General features: G+C 34.8%; 1 long non-coding RNA gene across 1 annotated transcript; it reads right to left on the bottom strand.

Annotated features, from left to right (window-relative positions):
• Positions 1 to 3,795: 3,795 nt before the first annotated feature.
• LOC140623612 (uncharacterized) lies at positions 3,796 to 19,436 on the bottom strand. The gene is made up of 4 exons (XR_012023168.1): positions 19,330 to 19,436; positions 13,436 to 13,491; positions 4,642 to 4,802; positions 3,796 to 3,937 (listed from the first exon to the last, which is right to left on the bottom strand). It is a non-coding gene; the product is annotated as an uncharacterized lncRNA (long non-coding RNA).
• Between the last annotated feature and the right edge of the window lie 1,172 nt (positions 19,437 to 20,608).

Below are 20,608 nucleotides of genomic sequence, written 5' to 3'. Positions count from 1 at the left end.
ACTTCTTCTTTGCCAATTTGAATGCCTTTTACTTCTTTGTGTTGTCTGATTGCTGAGGCCAGGACTTCTAGTACTATGTTGAACAAAAGCGGTGAGCATGGACATTCCTGTTGTAATCCTTTTTTAAAATGTATTATTTATCTATCTATTTATTTATTTACATTCAATTTGCCAGTATATAATATAACACCCAGTGCTCATTACATCAAGTGCCCTCTTTAATGCCCTTAGCCCAGTTACCCTATTCTGTTGTGTTCCTGATCACAACAAAAGCTCTGCTTTTTCCAACTGAGAATGATACTTGATGTGGGCTTTTCATATACAGCTTTTATGATATTGAGGTATGTTCTCTCTATCCCTACACTATGGAGAGTTTTAATCAAGAAGGGAAGCTGTATTTTGGCAAATGCTTTTTCTGTATCACTTGAGAGAATCATATGATTCTTGTCCCTTCTTTTCTCAATGCGATGTATCACACTGATTTATTTCATGTATTGAACCATCCTTGCAGCCCAGAAATAAATACCAGTTGGTCATGGTGAATAATCCTTTTAATTACTGCTGGATCCTATTGGCTAGTATCTTGTTAAGAATTTTTGTATCCATGTTCATCAGGATATTGGTCTGTAATTCTCCTTTTTGGTAGGATCTTTGGCTTTGGGATCAAGTTAATTCTGGCCCCATTGAACAAGTTTGCAAGTTTTCTTTCCATTTCTATTTTTTGAAACAGCCTTAGAAGAATAAGTATTACTTCTTTCACTGTTTGGTAGAATTCCCCTGGAAAGCCATCCACCTTTGGATGTTGGGACTTTGTTGAGATATTTTTGATTACTACTTCAATTTCCTTGCTGGATATGGGTCTGTTCAGGTTTTGTATTTCTTCTTCAGTCTGGTAGTTTATAATTTTCTGGGAATGCATCCATTTCTTCCAGATTACCTAATTTGTTGGTATATAGTTGTACATAATATGTTCCTAAAATTTTGTTTCCTTGGTGTTGGTCATCATGTCTCATCCTTCATTCATGATTTTATTAATTTGGGTTCTTTCTCTCTCTCTCTCTCTCTTTTTTTTTTTTTGTGATAAGTCTGGCTAGGGGTTTATTGATTGTATTAATTCTTTCAAAGAACCAAGTTCTAGTTTCATTGATTTATTCTACTGTTCTTTTGGTTTGTATTTCATTGATTTCTGCTCTAATCTTTATTATTTCTCTTCTCCTGCTTGGCTTAGGTTTTATTTGCTGTTCTTTCTCCAGCTCTGTTATGTGTAAAGTTAGCATGTGTATTTGAGGCTTTTCTAATTTTTTGAGTAAGGCTTGTATTCCTATATACTTCCCTCTTAGGATTGCCTTTGCTTCATCCCACATGTTTTGAATAGTTGTGTTTTCATTTGTTTCCATTAATTTTTAAAATTCTTCTTTAATTTAGTGCTTGACCCATTTATTCTTTAGTTGGATGATCTTTAACATCCAAATATTTGAGTTCTTTCCAAATTTCCTCCTGTGATTGAGTGCAAGTTTCAAAGCATTATGATCTACAAATATACAGGAATAATCTCAGTCTTTTGGCACTGTTTGAGAACTGATTTGTGACCTGGTATGTGATCTATTCTGGAGCATGTTCCATGTGCACTCAAGAAGAATGTGTATTCTGTTGCTTTAGGATGGAATGCTCTGTATATATCTTTGAAGTCCATCTGGTCCAGTGTGTCATTCAAAGCCTTTGTTTCCTTGTTAGTTTTCTACTGAAATAATCTGTCCATTGCTGTGAGTGGGCTGTTAAAATAATCTATTATTGTATTATTATCAATGTGTTTCTTTAATTTTGTTATTATCTAGTTTATATAATTGGCTGCTCCCAAGTTAGGAGCATAAATATTTGTACTTGTTAGGTCTTCTTGTTGGATAAACCCTTGCTGTATGATATAGTGTCCCTCTTCCTCCCTTACTACAGTCTTTGGTTTAAAATCTAATATATCTGATATAACAATTGCTACCCCAGCTTTCTTTTGATGTTCATTACCATGATAAATAGATCTTCATCCCCTCACTTTCAATCTGAAGGTGTCTTTGGGTATAAAATAAGTCTCTTATAGACAGCATATGGAGGTTTTGCTTTTTTATCCAGTCTGATACCCTGTGTCTTTTGACTGGATCATTTAGCCCATTTACATTCAGAGTAACTATTGAAGGATATGAATTTAGTGCCATTGTATTACCTGTAAAGTCTCCATTTCTATATATTGTTTCTGTTTTTCTCTGGTCTATATTTATTTTGGCCTCTCTCTTCACTTATAGGATCTCCTTTAATATTGGTTGCAGGGATAGTTTAGTGATCACAAATTCTTTACGTTTGTGTTTGCCCTGGAATCTCTTTATCTCTCCTTTCATTCTGAATGACAACCTTGCTGGATAAAGTATTCTTGGATACACATTTTTCTCATTTAGTACCCTGAATATATCATACCAGTCCTTTTTGGCCTATCAGGTCTCTGTGGATAGGTTTTCTGACAATCTAATGTTCCTGCCCTTGTACATTAAGAACCTCTTGTCTCCAGCTGCTTTCAAGATTTTCTTTTTATCTTGAAATGTGCAAGCTTCATATCATATGTCAGGGTATTGATCTATTTTAATTGATTTTGAGGGGTGTTCTCTTACCTTCTGGACTTGAATGCCTGTTTCTGTACCTAGATTAGGGAAATTTTCAGCTTGACTTGCTCAAATATACCTTCTGTCCCTCTCTTTTTCTTTCTTCTTCCTCTGGGACCCCAAGAATTCTAATATTATTTCACTTTAATGTATTGCTGATTTTTCAAAGCCTCCCCTTATGTTTGTTTGTTTAATTGTTTCTCTCTTTTCCTCAGCTTCCTTTCTTTCCATCATTTTGTCTTCTATGTCACTGAATCTCTCCTGTCTCACTTACCCTAGAGGTTAGAGAAACCATTGTAGACTGCATCTCAGTTAAAGTGTTTTTTTTTTTATTTTGGCCTGGTTATATTTAATTTCTACACTAAGAGATTCTCTAGTGTCTTTTATGCTTTTTTCCAAGCCCAGCTAGTAGCTTTATAATAATTATTCTGAATTCTATTTCTGACATTTTACTTATATCCATATTGGTTAGGTCTATGGCAGAAAGTATTTACCTCTGATTCTTCTTTCTTTTTTTAAGATTTATTTATTTATTTATTTATTTATTTATTTATTTATTTATTTATGATAGACAGAGAGAGAGAGAGAGAGAGAGAGATTGAGGCAGAGACACAGGAGGAGGGAGAAGCAGGCTCCACGCCAGGAGCCCAAGGCGGGACTCTATCCCGGCACTCCAGGATTGTGCCCTGGGCCAAAGGCAGGCACTAAACTGCTGAGCCACCCAGGGATCCCTTCTGATTCTTCTTTTGCTGTGAATTTCTCCTTAGTCAGTTTGTCCAGAAAGGATTAGGTGAACAAGAGACAAAATAAAAAAATATCAATCGTGAGCTCAGCAAAATACACAGTAGACATATCTGAAGAAGTCAGAAACCAAAAAAGCAAAGAAAAAAGATAGGGAAAAGAGAGAATAGAATTACATAGGTGGATAAAATAGTGTGGTCCAGTTGGTCCTGGGTGTATTTTGGTCTGTTTGTTAGAGGACCACTAATTCCAAAATTGTGTGTGTACACACACACACACACACACACACACAAAATAACATTGAATACAGTGAAAGGAAGCCAAAAATGAAGAATAGTTATAAAATTTATTTATAAAATTTAAATGTAAAAATGAAAATTTAAAAAAGACTTAAAAAAAATGTTCCTGCTGGTCTTCTAGGGAAAGAGCCTGGTGCACTGATTCTCAGGTGTATTTGTGTGGGGGGAGTTGCACCATCCTGTGCTAGGGGGCAAGGTATAAGCTGCTTCATGTTGCTTTACATAGCTTTTGTTCCCTGGAGGTTTTCCATGCTGCTTTTAAGAATGGAAAAAAAAAAAAAGTAAAATGGTGGTGCCCCAATCTCCAGCCCCATAGACCAACCAAGATCTCAGCTCCCATTCTTCAGTGCACTCTCAGGGAAAAGCAGTTAAGCACCTTTGTGTGTGCTAAACTCTGCAGATTCCTGCAGTGTGCACCTCTGCTGATTCTCCAAGAAGAGGGAGAGAGGTCTCCCCATGGCCCTGGGGCTCACTGGGCCCTTGCTCAGGGAGCAGTTACCTGTTTGTGTGTGTACCCACACTGCTCCTCCCTGGGAAGGAGCAGCATCTCCCAGGGATTGTTGCTTGCTGGGCCCCTGCTTGGAGAGCAGTTGCCAATCCTGCTGCAGTTCATGGTTTATGGCAACACCTAAATGAGAGGCCACTCTGGGGCTTACTAACTCTAGACAGCTTCCCCCACTCCAATACTTGGGAACTCTGCTGAACTTACACACTCCCATTCTTTCTGTGACTCTGGGGATCCTGGGAACACACTGTCCCACCTAGAAGATACTGCCCTGTTTTGCCACCTGAGCACATTTCAGGCAGTGATGTCCCTCACAGGAGCAGACTTCTAAAAGTTCTGATTCTGTGCTCCACTGTTATATCACTTTTCAGTAGCAGGTTTATGGAGGCTCCCCCACCCGTGGTTTATCTTCCCATATAACCCTTCAGATTCATGTCTCCACACCACCTACCTTACAAAAAAGTAGTTGTTTTTCTACTTGTACAATTCCAGCAATTCTTTTCTTAGATCTCAGGTTGAATTCACAGGTGTTCAGAATGATTTGATAGATGACTAGTTGAATTCAAGGGACCAGATGAAACACATGTCCTCTACTCTTCTGCCATCTTCCCCCTGTCCAGCACATTATATAATTTTAAATGAAATTTCATTATGCTCACATTTTGTATATACAGTTGACTCTTGAACAGCATGAGTTTGAACTATGTGGGTTCACTTATACATCTTTAATACAGTTCAGTTATGTAGATGTATTTTCTCTTCCTTATGATTTTATTAATAGCATTTTCTTTCCTCTATCTTACTTCATGGTAGGAATACAGTAAGTAATACATAGAACATACAAAATATGTGTTAATCAAATTTTTATGTTATTGGTGAGGCATTGGGTCAACAGTAGGTTATTAGTAGTTAAGTTGTTGTAGAGACCAAAGTTATATGCAACATCTAACCTCCACATTAATCAAGCATCAACTGTATATATATATATATATTTGTATATTTCCATCTATATTGAATACAATCTCAGATGGATCATATCATTTACATTGTCTATCCCTGGTACTCTCTTGAATGCAGAAAGTACTTAATAAAATCTAATTCAGATTTAAATGCTTAGAATCCTTGGGCAAATGTGTGAAAACCAGAAATATGCTTACAAAATTACTTATGTAGCTAAGTACTACTATATTAGTACATCAGCTATGTGAACCTACAGCCATAGGTTGATGATGCATTATCAGTATTATCCTTCTTTTTTAAGGAGGGTAAAGAGCAGGCATAGAGTGATTAAAAGATAAAATTTGGCTGAAGTTAGGTTGTAGAGAATTGGAATATGAAAGACCCACATAAAACAAGGGGAGATACTGAGCTTAAACAATAGGGCTGATCAAGAAATGATAATGAGGAAGCCAGAACAGAAAACAGTGTGGTATCTAGCAGGGGCATCAGGGGTGTTGAAGCTAGGTTTAAAAACCAGCCAAAAATGTCTAGTTATTCTGGGTGATACTTTTTCTAGATTTTTAGGGCTTAAATTTTTGTGATGGAGTCCTAAATATTTTCTTTTGAAATACCTTATGTATTATCCTCCCTTAAAGAGAGGAAGTGTAGAATAGTAGATCCCTTGTGGTCTTTGGAGTCTATAGACTTGGGTTTGCAGCCTTGTTTAGCTCTAGGGATCCTTGGCAACTCTAACTCCAGTTTCCTTACTCATATTATTATGTCTAAAATTATGTTTTGGGGAATATTATTGGATTTAAGTATTCACATAGTGACTTGCATAAAGCTGCTATGTGAAATTCTATTTTTAAACCAGTTAAAGAATAATTTATTAAATACTTTCTGTATTGAAGGACTTATCTTAGATATTGGCAGTTGCTCAATAAATTTTTATGAGCTATTTTATTTTTTGTATTCATTTTATGTGCAGCTTCCCTGAATAATATTCATTGTGAGTTCACATATACTTTGTTTTGTTTACTTCATTTTTTACTTTGTTTTTATTATCATTTATTTATTTTTTAAAATTTGAGTATAGTTGATACAATGTTACATTAGTTTCAAGTGTACAACATAATGATTTGACAAGTTATACATTTGCTGTGTTTACCACAGATATAGCTACCCCAAGGGTAGCTACCATTATATCACTATTACAAAATCATTGACCATGTTCCTTATGCTCTCCTTTTTATTCCCATGATTAGAAGCCTGTATCTACTACTCCCTCCACCCATTTTGTTGAATGACAAACCATCAGTTTGTTTTCTGTATTTATAGTTCTGATTTTGCCTTTTGTTTTTTTATTCATATTTTTAGATTCCATTTATGAGTAGAATCATGTGGTATTTGTCTTTCTCAGTCTGACTTGTTTCACTTAGCATAATACCCTCTATGTCCATCCATGTTGTCTCAGATGGCATAATCTCATCCTTTTTATGGGTATGTAATATTCCACACAGTTTTAACCCTGAAGTATTCATAATACATCTAGTTTACCATCCATATTCTCCATCCTTTTAAGACAAAAGAATATACAAAAGAACTTTAAATATAACTGGGATATATTTCAAAAAGATATGTAGGAGTTTAGAACTTAATTTCTTCTAAATGTTTGTACATCATGATAAAACACATAGGGAAGAATATGAACAAATGATGAGAAGCAGGATAATTTATTAAGAACATTACCTAATCAGAACAGGAAATATTATTTTATTTTATTATTTTATTTTATTTTATTTTATTTTATTTTATTTTATTTTATTTATTTTATTTTTTTAAGATTTTATTTATTCATGAAAGACAGAGAGAGAGAGAGAGAGAGAGAGAGAGAGAGAGAGGCAGAGACACAGGCAGAGGGAGAAGCAGGCTCCATGCAGGGAGCCTGACCTGGGACTAGATCCCAGGACTCCAGGATCATGCCCTGGGCCTAAGGCAGACACTAAACCACTGAGCCACCCAGGGATTCCCAGGAAACATTATTTTAATTGTTCATTAAATCAATTTCCAAGTAAGGAAAAAATACGTGTGCTGAATTAATCATTTTAAAAATACACTTCAGTTTTTTTCTAATTTTTTTTTTGTAGACCATTACAGAAATTAGTGTGTAGTATTCGAACTTATGGTTAATTTAGTTATTAAGGACAGGATTCTCAGTGATTCTCTGTGAAGTCTTTATCTCTCAAAAACTTGAGTTTTTGCTCCTTAAAGACCTCATCTGAGCTTTAATTAGACTGCCAATGATCATCCATCTACATTTTTAAAATAAAATCATTAACACTGATGTTAACTGGGGTCTTGTTTGTCAGAAATATTCTTTCTTTTCTTCTCCTCAGTACTTTGTTGATTTGTGTTGGACACCAATTTTATCCCAATGCTACTGAAATATTTCATTAGAAAATTTTGATATCTTAAGTGTACTATAATACAAATAAATAAATGCTTTCATTTTTACCTTTCCATGAACTTGGAAAGGGAAGATTAGTAAGAAATCACATGAAATTAGGTATTTAAAAATATTTCATCAAGTTAAATTACAGAGAAACCTTAGAAGGCCTGGATTTGGGTAATTCAAATACCCTCGTACCCACATCCTGCTCTAAGAAGGAATTATGGTAAATTCAAGAAAATGAAAAGTTTCAATGAACATATGTAGATTCAGAAATACTTTGATCCTATCTGCACTTTACAGTGCCTTTGTATTGATAACAATGAAACTGACATCTTTAAAACACTTTGCACCAAAAAATATGGATACTTCATTTGGAATGAAAGAAGAATGAAAGAATAAAACATAGTACCAGAAGGTGGGACATAAAAATTTTATTCCTAGCTTTGCCACTAACAGATTTTATAAGATCTAATTTATCAGGCCTGAAGACTGGGAATCTTCATTTTTAACAGACACTTGGGTGATACTGAAAGAGATGTATATTTATTTATACATAATTATATTTACTTCTCCTTTGCTGAAGGAAATTGCCTTACCTGTCTTGCTAGTTAATTCTTTTCTTTTCCTTTTTCTTCACCTCTTTCCATTCTTTTCTTTGCTTTTCTCTCATTTTTAAGTAATCTCTATACCCAATATGGGATTTAAACTCATGGCTCCAAGATCAAGAGTTCCACACTCTTCTAAATGAACCAGGCAGGCACCCTGCTGGTTAATTCTTTTTAATTTTTGAAATTACAAATTAGGAAAAGGAGAATTGAGTTATATGCATAATTCAATCAAAAATGCCTTGAAATACAATTCTCAAAGAAGAGAGTTGAATGTGCAATCTTTCAGTAATCCTAACTTCCAGCAGACTTTTAGCAGGATCACACTTATTAGATGAAAAATGGGTGACTCAAGTCTGGAAATATATTATCAATATATATGAGGTGAAATTAGTTATACTTTAAAGAAACTCTTCCGTTTAATTTTTATGAAGGAATAAAAGTCAAACAAATAAAAATGTGTTAAATATTTGCACTTATTACTATTAGTAAGTGGACATATTTCTGGTTAAAATTTTCTGTGTCAAAATTTCAGTTAGGGAGGAGCTTAGAAGTCATTTAAAAAAATTCTTTCAACAGTACATTTGGTAAACATCTCAATTCACTTGCATTTTTGATGAATCAGTAGAATATAAAGTCCATGAAAACAAGGTTTTCTTTTAAGAAGCTAACAGTTGAGAATTAATCCCACAGGCTATATTAGATCACCTAAGGCAGGTGGTGAGAAAATAATCTGAAATTTAAGAAATTGAATCAAATTTTCAGTGTGTCTTCTCTGTAGTTTTATGAAAAGAGTAGATTGTCATGCTCTTCATTGGTCTTCAAAAAAAATAGAGATAGCTCTTAGATTTAGTTCAGAAATAAAAGAGGTCTAAAGTACACAATTAACCTATTAAGTGTAGATGCTGAGTATGTTAGTATGGTCAGAGATATCAAATTCAGCATATTCATTTTGGATTTTATGATTACCTAAATCATAAAAGTTCCATGAAGATTTGTATATATGGTTCTCAGCATTTATTACGGCTATTGTTAAATACATATTTGATAAGTAGATGAATGAATGAATGATAAGTAGATGAATGAATGTATGTATGTTATATACATACATACACACATAATCTGCAATTTGGGAGTGTCTGAATCAAAGTTACTATTAACAATATGTCTTATGATTTGTCTTATTGATTTTAACCATATAAGAAACATTAATTTTATTCCAGGGAATACCTTAATAGTAAATGAGATTATAGGGATGTTTGTTGTTTAGTTATTCTGCTGCGATAATTACACATGTTATTTTCTATAGTTTACTAATGAAAATGGAAGGTAGACTCAATAAAACTCTTTTAAACCCAAGAAGTAAAAATTGTGTTTTATTTCTATTGTATTAACATAATATTTGTAGGATATTTCCAGGTAGACACATGTTTTAAAATCATTCATGAATAACAATAATCAAAAAGAAGGAACAAAATATTTTGTCTTCGGGGGATGTTATTTGCGTTATTTTAGGTTGTTTATTTAAATTATATAGACTGCAGGTCACATGTTTGTTCTGTTTTATTTTCTACCGAGTCTTATATTTTTTCTCCTCTCTGTGTAAATTAGCAGCTTTCAAATAGTGTAAATAATATTTTTGAATGAGTTAGTAGATCAGTAGTGGGTATATTAACACCATTGGGTGACTTAATAGTTAATATATTGTGGCATCTCATAGACCTCTTATCAAGCTATAAAGAACTAAGTTTAGACTCTCAAAAATAAAGTTGATATGCAGTTTACACAACAATAAACTTTAAATAAGCTTAAACATAAATAAATTCTATGAATAAAAAGAAAGTTATAACATTTTACTTGTCTAACTTAACTCCATCACAGAAAGACTGTTTTTTTTTTTTTTTCTTTTCTTTTCTTTTTTGAATTTAGTTATCACACAATGCAACATTAGTTTCAGGTACACAACATAGGGATTCAACAACTCTATATGTTATGCCATACTCATCACAAGTGTAACTACCATCCATCGCCATACAATTCTATTACAATAACTCTGCCCATATTCCCTATATTGTACCATTTATTCCCATGACTTCTTCCATAACTGGCAGCCTGAATCTCTCACTTCCCTTCACCCATTTTGCCATCCCTCTACTCCCCTCCCCTGTGGCAACCATCAGTTTGTTATCTATATTTGTAGGTCTGATTTTGCTTTTTGTTTGTTTGTTTATTTGTTTTGTTTTTTCGATTCTATATTTAAGTGAAGTGGTATGGTATTTGTCTTTTTCTGTCTGACTTATTTTGCTTAAAATAATACCCTCTAGGTCCATCCATGTTGTCACAAATGTCAAGACCTTATCCCTTTTTTATGGGCAAGTAATATGTATCACATTGTCTTTATTTATCTATTGATGGACACTTAATTTATTACTTACATAAAAACAGAATTATAATATTTAACTTCTTGTTATCTTATTTTCCCACACATAAAATAATTAATTCACTGTATATTTACTTTTGTGTATACATGAGGTAAAAGGAAAATAAATACTGGATTTTTTTCTTCCTATTTTTCATTTTGGTGAATTGTTTTCACTGGCAGAAAGGTCCTGTAAATTATTTGTACAATATAGTATAAACAAGTATGTCTGGAAAAATAGATGATTATTTCACATGAAAAAGTGTTCAATTTATTTCAGTTTATTAGTCATCAAGGACGTGAGAATTAATCCATAATATGTTTTCATTATCCACTCATCTGAATAGCTAAAATTTAAAAAGTTGAAAACAACAAATGTTAACAAGAATGTGGAAAATATGAAACCAGCACACATTTTTGGTAGAAAAGTAAATGGTACAGTAATTGTTACTACATTTTACTTTCATTTAGCTGTTTAGTGGTTTTTTTTTTTTTTTTTTTTTTGATTGTATAATGTTGACATTTTACCTTGCATTTCCCTGAGAACTGAATTTGGAGCAATTTTTAAAAGTTTTTTTTTTTAACCTATTTTCTCTTTATGCTTTCTCTTCCTGTTTTCTGTACTTTTTAAAATTAGGTTTTCTTTCTCAGAGATCTTTATTTATTTTGAATAGAATTTTTTGTCAGATGTATGTACTGCAAATATCTTCTAGTTTGTGGTTTGTAATTTTACTCTATATGTTAAATACATTGTATTTCAATATATTATAGTTTAATGTATCAATATTTTCTTTATAGTTCATATATTTTGCGTCCTATTTAAGAATTATTTGCTTATCTTACTAAGAAAAAGAAGGAATCTTTTTATGTTATCTACAAAAAAGCTTCTGGTTTTATTTTTCAGTTTTAAATCTACAATGGAGTTAATGCAGTTGGCATTGACATTTGTATATGGTGTGGTAAGGGGCTGACATAATGTTTCACATATGGCTATCCCATTTACCCAGCACCATTGTTGGATCAAAGAACATCCTTTTCCCATGACTTTGTAATGCATCCTTCATCATAAATCAAGTGCTCATATGCATGTTCTGGATACTTTATTCTGACCCATTAATTTATTTGACTTTGTGTCAAAACCCACAGTGTTTTACATATTAGATATTGTAATAAAGCATAATTTCTGATAATAAGAGATCTTTGACTTTGTTTTCTTCAAGATTGTCTTGATAATTCTTGGCCTTTTGGCATTTTAATATAATTTAGAATATTTTGTCAATTACCAAGACTTGTTTGGCTTTTTATTGTAGTTACATTGATTATAGCTAATGTGGAAAGGACAACTTATTTCCAATATTCCCACCACACGTGTTTATTTAGTCTCAGTATTTAAAAGTTTTACATGAATTTTGTTAAGATGATGATGATGATGATTATGTTATATTGTTATTCTTTTAGATGGAATCTTTTAAGAATTTTTTTAAAAATCTTTTAAGAATTTTACTGTAGCTTATTTTGATCTCATAGAAAGAATTGGAAACCATTAATATTTTTTCTAGAAAGAATTGGTGCATGATTGGTGCTATCACTTTCTTAGCCATTTGCAAGGATTTCTCACAGAAGCCATTCAGACCTGGAAGATTTCTGGGAAGATTTTTCTTCCTCTCTTTTGAGAAATAAAGATTCAGTTTCCTTAATAAATTTAACAGTATTCAAAGTTAGTGATTTTTCTGAAAATTTTCTATTTTTATTCTAATTTTCAAATTTTTTATATAAAGTTATTTAAATTATATAATATATATTTAATACCTGTGGGGCCACCTTTCATTCTTTTTACTCCTAATTTTTAGTTTTTTCTCTGTCTTTTTTCTTCCCTCCTCCACTCAGTTTCTGTGTCTTTTTCTCTTTCACTATCTTCTTTCATTCCTCCTCCACTTCCTCCTTCTTCCCTCCCTCCACCTCTCTTCCTTTTCCTCTTCCTTGCTATAGGAATTTTCTGTTAATTTTTGAAAGATTAATTTTGTCATTGTGAGTTTTTCCATATTGTACATTTCTTTTATATTTCATGGATTATTATTGTTCGTAAGTTTAATTGATCACTTACTTTCTTTTGATTTCTGTTGATTTTGATGCACTTTGATTGAATGCCAACTGTTATATATTTAAAAAAAAACTTATTGAGATAATTTGAGGCTCTGCTGATGTTATCTTTCAATAGGAATTTACTTTAGGCTAGGGAAAGAATTTCAGCACAAGCTGAGAATGAATTGATCAGATACAGGGTTTCTGGCTAAGTTTGCCTGTCTTTTTTTCCCTTAATACTATATGATTAGTCAAGAGTATCAACTGAAAATATAATCTACATAAATGGGATTTTTATCATAGTGTGACTTAAACTCCAATGGTTATACCCTCAGCTCTTTGAGACTGATGGAAACTGCTATGCTCCTCAACTTGTAGGCTGCTTCTTGCAAATTGGCAAATGCTTCAGAGAGAAAAGTAATTCTAATTCTTGGGCTTAAATCTCCTCATTTAACTTCCCTCAAATTTCTTGTTCCCCAACTCTTAGTTGCCTTTATGGATTTCTAGGTATTTGAATTAATTAAAAAAAACAGATATTGGAACTTCTGGTTTCTGGTTCTGCATGTAAGGAGATTAGGGTTGTCATTCTGACTTGAAAACATGTAAAAAGCCAAACAAATTGAAAAAATCAACAATTATTCTTAGATTCATAAGAAAAGTGAGGTCACAGTGCAAACTCTTGGACCTAAATTTGGAGAAATTGACAGGCAAATACAGAAAACTACAGCTTACCAGAGCAGAAACTCACCAGCTGAAACCTCCATGGGAACCAGAGTCAGGTAGGCAAGAGTAGGAAAACCAGATCTGTAATTGACAAAGCACTAGATCCTCAGAATAGACAAATTTGAGAGTTAAAAACTACAAAAGAAACCAGTCATGGGGAAGCATTCACTTTTTTTTTTTTTTTTTTTTTTTTCTATCTCCAGGAGGTAGAGCAGGTTCTCAACAGCAAGTACCAGGTAAAAAGCCTTCATTCCTTGCAGGGGGAAGGAAAAAGCAACGATTTGAAATACCCAGGTATTCTGTTTTTCTTAACAAGATCTATCCCCAGAGGAATCTGTTAATTAAAGTCTAACTTGCTAGGACTTTATCAGAGCCTAACTGACCTGGGGGAAGGGAAGTAACCAACATAGCTCTAGCCTTCCAAAAGAGAAAAGAGAAATACAAAGCAACAGCCTATTTTCAACCATCTGTTTCACATCATGTGAGGGGGAAAAATCCTGAGAAGTACTTGTGAGTTTAGAGGCATAGGCTTACTAAGAAATTGAATCCTCATTATAACACTATAAAGCACTTAGCTCCCCTCCACACACTTATCACCACATTACTAAAGACTTATTTACAGAGGTTCCTTTTACCCAGTATATCATGCCTGGCTGTCAGAAAGTTACAAGGTATACCAAAAGACAGAACCCACAATTTGAAGAGATAGAGCAAGCATCAAAACCAGACATAGTGGGGATGAGATTAATAATTTAAAACAACTACAATAAATATTCTAAGAACTTTAATGTTTAAAGTAGACAGCATGTGAGAACAGATGGGTGTTATAAGTAGAGAGGTGGAAATCCTAAGAAAAAACAAAAGGAAATGTTATAAAAAAAATACAAACAAGTAAAGGATACTTTTGATGATCTGACCAGTAGATAGAACACAGCTGAGGCATGATTCTAAGCTTTAGGATAGATCAACAGAAACCTCCAAAACTGAAAAGCAAAGAAAGACTGAAAACAGACAAACAAACCAACAAACCACCAACAACCCACAACAGAATATACAAGGACCACAGGACAACCACAAAGGAATCACATGTATAATGGGAAAACTAGAAGGAGAAACAAGAGATAAAGGAAGAGACTATTAATATAGTAATGACAGAGTTTCTGCGAGTTAATGTCTGATACCAAACCACAGATGTAGGAAGCTCAGAGAACACCAAGCAAGATAAATGCTAAAACCTAGACATATTATTTTTAAACTATAAAAAAAGATAAAAATTTCCTAAAGAAGCTAGAGACTAAAAACACCTTGCATATAGAGAAAGATAATAAATACAGATGACTTCTCCTAAGAAGCCATCCAGGGGTGCCTGGGTGGCTCAGTCGGTTGAGCGTCTGCCTTCGGCTCAGGTCATGATCCCAGAGTCCTGAGATTGAGTCCTGCATTGGGTTCCCTGCTCAGTAGGGAGTCTGCTTCTCCCTCTCCCTTTGCCCTTCTTATATCTACCCTCCCACTGGTGCTCTCTCTCTCTCAAATAAAGAAATAAATAAAAAATCTTAAAAACAAAAACAAAAAACAACCATTCAAACAAGACAGTGAAATATTAAGGTGTTGAGAGAAAATTAAAAAAAAAAAACCCACTAAGCTAGAATTCTGTACTCTGTGAAATTATCTTTTAAAAGTGAAGGAGAAATATATTCTCAGGCAAACAAAAATTGAGGGAATTTGTTGCCAGTAGTTGTGACTTGCAAGAAATGTTAGAAATTCTTTAGAGAGATGGGAAAAAGAATAGGCCATCAACTTGGCTGTACATAAAGAAGGGAAAACATCAGAGGACTAAGTGAAAGCAAAATACAAACTATTTTATTTATAGTTTTAGAAAATTTTCTTACTACTAATTGATCTAACAGAGAATTCCTAAGCATCTTGAAGGAGAAGAATAAAGTTGGAGGACTGACACTACCTGACTTCAAGACTTACTATAAAGGAACAGTAAACAGGAAAGTGTTTGGTATTGGTGAAAGAACAGAAAATAAATCAGTGGAACAGAACAGAGTGCTCAGAAATAGACTGCTGTAAATATAGTCACATGATTTTTGACAAAACTGCAAAGTCAACACAATCGAGAAATGATAATCTTTTCACAAATAGTGCCAGAATAGGATAGCCATATGCAAACAATGAATGTAGGCACAGATTTCATATCCTTCATAAAAATTAGCTCAAAATAGGTTACAGACCTAATTGTAAAATGCAAAACCATAATACTCCTAGAAGACAAAATATTAGAAAATCGAGATGACCTTGGGTTTGAAGATCCCTTGTTAGATACAACACCAAAGGCACAATCCACAAACTATGTATTTGATTAGCTGGATTTGATTAAAATCGAAAACTTATGCTCTGTGAAAGATAATCCCACAGAAAACTCTGTGGAGATTCCTCAAAGAGTTAAAAATAGACCTGCCCTATGACCCAGCAATTGCACTGCTGGGGATTTACCCCAAAGATACTGATGCAGTGAAATGCCGGAACACCTGCACCCCAATGTTTATGGCAGCAATGTCCACAATAGCCAAACTGTGGAAGGAGCCTCGGTGTCCATCGAAAGATGAATGGATAAAGAAGATGTGGTCTATGTATACAATGGAATATTACTCAGCCATTGGAAACGACAAATACCCACCATTTGCTTTGACATGGATGGAACTGGAGGGTATTATGCTGAGTAAAATAAGTCAATTGGAGAAGGACAAAGATTATATGGTCTCAACATTTGGGGAATATAAAAATTAGTGAAAGGGGGGGCAGCCCGGGTGGCTCGGCGGTTTAGCGCCGCCTTCAGTCCAGGGCATGATTCTGGAGACCTGGAATCGAGTCCCACATCGGGCTCCCTGCATGGAGCCTGCTTCTCCCTCTGCCTGTGTCTCTGCCTCTCTCTCTCTCTGTCTCTCATGAATAAATAAATAAAATATTAAAAAAAAATTAGTGAAAGGGAATAAAGTGAAAGGAGTGAAAATATCAGTGAGGGTGACAAAACCTAAAAGACACCTAACTCTGAGAAACGAACAAGGGGTAGTGGAAAGGGAGGTGGGTGGGGGGTTGGGGTGACTGGGTGATGGGCACTGAGGGGGGCACTTGGTGGGATGAGCAATGGGTGTTATGCTAAATGTTGGCAAATTGAACTCCAATAATAATAATTTTTTAAAAAGAATGGTTACAAAAAAAAAAAAAAAAGAGAGAGAGAGAGAGAGAATCCCACAGAGAGGGATGAAATATTTACAAGACATACTTCAATGAAGAACGGCTATCCAAAGTATATAAAAAACTAAACTCAACAATAAGAACAGAAACTTATCATAAAATGGACCAATTATCTTTTTTTTTCTTTAACATTTTATTTATTCATGAGAGACACACAGAGAGAGAAAGGAAGAGACACAGGCAGAGGGAGAAGCAGACTCCATGCAGGAGCCTGACGTAGGACTCAATCCCGGGTCTCCAGGATAACGCCCTGGGCTGAAGGTGGTGCTAAACTGCTGAACCACCTGGGCTGCCCAAAATGCACCAATTATCTTAACAGACATCTCACCAAAGTGATGTATAGATGGCAAATAAGCCTATGAAAAGTTGTTCCTTATTATGGATCATTAGAGAAACGCATATTAAAACGAGAATGAAATACCACTACATACATATTTGAATGGCCAAATTCTGGAACACTGATAATATCAAGTGCTGACAAAGAGGTGGAGCAAGAGGAGCTCTCATATAAAGCTGGTGGAAATGCAAAATGGTCTATCCACTTTGTAAGACAGAGTGGCAGTTTCTTACAAGACTACACATACTCTAACCATATGATACAACAATTATAATCCCTGGTATTTACTCAAAGAAGTTGAAAACTTACAAAGACTTACATTACACATGGATGTTTATAGTATCTTTGTTCATAATTCCTAACACTTGGAAGCAACCCAGGTGTCCTTCAGGAGATGAATTGATAAATAAATATGGTACATCCAGAGAGCAGAGTATTATTCAGTGCTAAAAAGAAATGGTCTATCAAGCCATGAAGAGATAGAGAGGGGTCTTAAATACACATTATTAAGTGAAAGAAGTCAATCTTTTTTTAAAAAAAATTATTTATTCATTTGGGAGAGAAACAGAGATAGTGAGAACATGAGCTGGAGGAGAGGGAGAAGCAGGCTCCCCGCTGAGCAGGGAGCCTTATGAGGAGATTGATTCCAGAACCCTGGGATCATGACCTGAGCCAAAGGCAGAAACTTGACTGAGCCAGCCACACAGGTGCCCTGAAATAAGTCAATATAAAAAGGCTAAATACCATATAATTCCAACTATACGACATTCTGGAAAATGCAAAACTATGTAGACAGTAAAAAAGTCAGTGACTGTTAGGACTTAAGGACAAAGGAGGATGAACAGGAAGAATACAGAGGACTTTTAGGGCAGTGAGTATACTCCATATGACGCTATAATGATGGATACATGTAATTTCTTAGTTGTCTAAAATCATGGAATGTACAGCACCAAGATTGAACCTTAATGTAATTATGGACCTTGGATGGGTATGATGTGTCAATGTAAGTTCGTCATTGGTAAAAAAAAATGTACCAGTCTGGGCAACCCAGGTGGCTCAGCCGTTTAGCACAGCCTTCGGCCCAGGGCATGATCCTGGAGACCCGGATCGAGTACCACATCGGGCTCCCTGCGTGGAGCCTGCTTCTACCTCTGCCTGTGTCTCTGCCTCTCTCTCTCTCTCTCTGTGTCTCTCATGAATAAATAAATAAAATATTAAAAAAAAAAAAGGTCAGTGGAATAGAGTTAAACATTACTCCTACACGAGCTTCTGCTTTACTCATCAAGTTCTAAGCTGAATGGAAAAATATGATACATGTGAAGTTCTTGTCCATTTTTAACTAGAATAAGAATTTTAAGGAGTGACCTCTCCCTTTTCAGCCTGACCCAGGACTGAAGGAGAACTGCAGAGGGTGAATTCATGTGGCTTTACATGGAGTCTTTTATCAAAGTTAAGTACATGGTCTGGATCTCAATCAATACAAATATTGAGAGTTTCCACTTACATAGTAATTAAATTTTTGTGAGCATTGGATCTATAACTTAGTTCACTAAAATGGGAAAATATAATTTATTTTTATTTTACTGAGAAGAATCTAAGAGGTAATCATTGTTTTGTCCAATATGTTAAGACTGATGAATACAGAATAAAGATTAGAACTGAACACTACTGACATGATCTAATCTTTCCCTACTGTCATGCACTGCATATTGTGCCCTCCCCCCCCCACAATTTTACCAGTATGTAGAATATTGCACACACAGAGATCTCCTAGAGCTTTATACTGACAGAAAGGAGCTCTGTCTTATTCTCTGTACTCAAACTCCAGATTTTGTTTACAAAAGGCAAATCCAATCAGTGCTTTTGGAGTTTATGGGTCTTTATAGGATCCTTTCATCCTATAAAGTATTTCAAGTGGTTTTATTTCTGTCTTATCATTTCAAGTTTACACTACAATTCAAACAGCTCAGATCTTAGATAAAAACAAAGGATTAAAAGATGATTGCCCACACTGCAGTTTAAACAGACACTAGAATTTGCCCTGTTCTCTGCCACAACACTGTCAAATGTCTCAAAAAGCAGTGTACTAAGTCTGTCTTTGAATCTAATGCTTGAGTTAAAATTCTTTGGTTTAATGAAGATGAATACCTATTTTAAAAATAAATATAAATTTGGAAGAATTACTGAATCAGTATATCTTCATTTTATGAACTATTGATTAGGATAGATAAAATAAAAATCACACCCTTCTTACACATCAGGGATCATTCTTCTATGAGGGAGGATTAGCAGGTCTCTACAGAACAATGGACTACACGTACCAGCTAACTGTGACTTTCCATGTGGGCATAGTAAGTGGTGGTGATTTTGTCATCGTGGAAGCATCACTACCATATGAGGCTGTTCAGGAGGTGGTAACACAGGCCTGTGGAGACAAGTGTATCCAAGCATGCTCTCATTATTTTACACTCTGTATTGATTGCCTACATGGTCTGAATTGAAATGGAGTGGGAGAACAAACATGGGCGTATTTGCCTGGCTGCTTGAATGATTCAGATTAGGTTCTTCTGCCGGAATGCTCTGGCGGGTGGGAGCTATAGGTCAATAACCTTAAATTCAGACACAAAAACTTTCTCTGAGTTGGAAGGCCTCAAGGAGAAAAAAGGGAAGGGATATAAAATTTTTAGAGAAACTTCCAATCATTAGTTTTTATATAGGGATTGTGGCTTCAAATGAGCAGCAGTTTTAAATATGTTTGATCTATAAAAAAGCTATTCATTTAACTATTTTGTAGCCCTTTGCTTCTACTTTCCTCCCTCCCTGCCCTCCCCTTCTCTCTCTCTCTCCACTCTCCCTCTCAATCCTCTTTTTTTATCTTTTTCCAGAGCCAGGCTGAATTCTAAAGGATCTCTGCCCATTTCCTTGAAGGCCCTGATGCATTCACATCACGTCTCACTTCTAGAGCTAGGTATACCCATGAGTGTAGATAGTGTTTTCATTGTCAGTGTACACCAATGACCACATCAGTTAGTGAAGTCAGATCCTCTCTGACTGCAAGTATAGAAATCCCTTCAAATATAATATTCCCTGTAGTGTGTTTCCGTGGCAATTTACTTTCTCTGAAGAAAAACTCAATGTCTGAATCCTTATCAACTGGCCTTTTTTTTTTCCCCTTTCCTTCTCTAACACGCATAGTATTGTTCTCGAATAATAACTGATTTAAGAGTAATTGCAAACACCTCCAGGGTACTTATTTGGGGGAAAAAAACTTCAATGACATTTTCATAAATTTGTTGTTTCACCATGCATACTTCTGTAAATGGAATGACTCTATGGGGATAAAATATCGTGAGGATTGACAGGACAAACACTCTAATATACTTGTGGGTGGAATGCTGTTTGGGAAGTAGGCTGGCAGTGTGTTCACGCTTTGATGAGGCTACTGTAAGGCTATGTTTTTATTTATTTATTTATTTAATTTATTTGAGAGAGCAAGCAAGAGAGATAGCACAAGTGGGAGGGGCAGAGGGAAAGACAGGGAGAGTCTCAAGCAGGCTTCATGCTCAGTGCAGAACCCAACACGGGCCTCCATCAAATGAC

This window comes from Canis lupus, chromosome 33 (assembly GCF_048164855.1).
Source record: "Canis lupus baileyi chromosome 33, mCanLup2.hap1, whole genome shotgun sequence".
NCBI lineage: Eukaryota > Metazoa > Chordata > Mammalia > Carnivora > Canidae > Canis > Canis lupus.
Note: the sequence above shows the minus strand (reverse complement) of the source record. Positions and strands in the feature narration are given on the sequence as shown.